General features: G+C 48.3%; 1 non-coding gene across 1 annotated transcript; it reads right to left on the reverse strand.

Moving 5' to 3' along the window:
• Positions 1 to 284: 284 nt before the first annotated feature.
• Positions 285 to 358, reverse strand: Trnav-cac. Its single transcript has one exon. It is a non-coding gene; the product is annotated as a tRNA-Val (tRNA).
• Between the last annotated feature and the right edge of the window lie 850 nt (positions 359 to 1,208).

A 1,208-nucleotide genomic window follows, 5' to 3' on the forward strand; every position in this document is an offset into this window, starting at 1 on the left:
GACACATTTCAGCGGAATTGGACCCGGAAAGGAGGTAAACCACTCTGTCACCCCCTGTGTGTGTGTTTCACTGTTTGATCTGCTGCAGTCTCTGACGAGACAGCCAGACGTTACCCTACGGAGCGAGCTCAGAGCTCATTATTTCCGATCTTCGGATAGGCCTGAGACCAGGCACACACCACACACCGGGACAACAAGGTCACAACTCCTTCATTTACATCCCGTACCTACTCACTGCTAGGTGAACAGGGGCTACACGTGAAAGGAGACACACCCAAATATCTTCACCCGGCCGGGGAATCGAACCCCGGTCCTCTGGCTTGTGAAGCCAGCGCTCTAACCACTGAGCTACCGGGTGTGTGTGTGTGTGTGTGTGTGTGTGTGTGTGTGTGTGTGTGTGTGTGTGTGTGTGTGTGTGTGTGTGTGTGTGTGTGTGTGTGTGTGTGTGTGTGTGTGTGTGTGTGTGTGTGTGTGTGTGTGTGTGTGTGTGTGTGTGTGTGTGTGTGTGTGTGTGTGTGTGTGTGTGTGTGTGTGTGTGTGTGTGTGTGGAGTCGAGGAATGTTCCGAGGAATGACCGCCGACCTTTAGCCTCTAGGACACCCTTGAGCATTGATCCTGTGTGTGTGTGTGTGTGTGTGTGTGTGTGTGTGTGTGTGTGTGTGTGTGTGTGTGTGTGTGTGTGTGTGTGTGTGTGTGTGTGTGTGTGTGTGTGTGTGTGTGTGTGTGTGTGTGTTCCTCGTGTTTCTTGCGTGCTGCTCCATCTGCTCCTCCGTTTGTCTTTCTCCTTTTTCTCTTTTTTTTTTTAGTTCTCTCCGTGACTCCTTTAGTGTCCTCTCTCTCTCTCTCTCTCTCTCTCTCTCTCTCTCTCTCTCTCTCTCTCTCTCTCTCTCTCTCTCTCTCTCTCTCTCTCTCTCTCTCTCTCTCCTCTCTCTCTCTCGACTCACGACTATTCCATTGATATCGTATTATATATTTCATACCTCGTAGAGTAATTTTTTTTTTTTTTTGTGTGTGTGTGTGCGTACCCAACATTTGCAAATAGAGTTGTATCAGTTTTTTTTCTTCCAGTTTTTTCCCCCCGTAGTGTGTGTAGATGCGGTAAGTGTGAGGCTCTTTTCTCTTGTGACAGATGTAAGGCACGCACGCTTCCCGCCAAATTATTAAAGATATTCTGGTAATATGCAGAATTGGTCCTTTTCTCTTTCTAT

This window comes from Portunus trituberculatus, chromosome 42, assembly GCF_017591435.1.
Source record: "Portunus trituberculatus isolate SZX2019 chromosome 42, ASM1759143v1, whole genome shotgun sequence".
In the NCBI taxonomy this organism is placed as follows: domain Eukaryota; kingdom Metazoa; phylum Arthropoda; class Malacostraca; order Decapoda; family Portunidae; genus Portunus; species Portunus trituberculatus.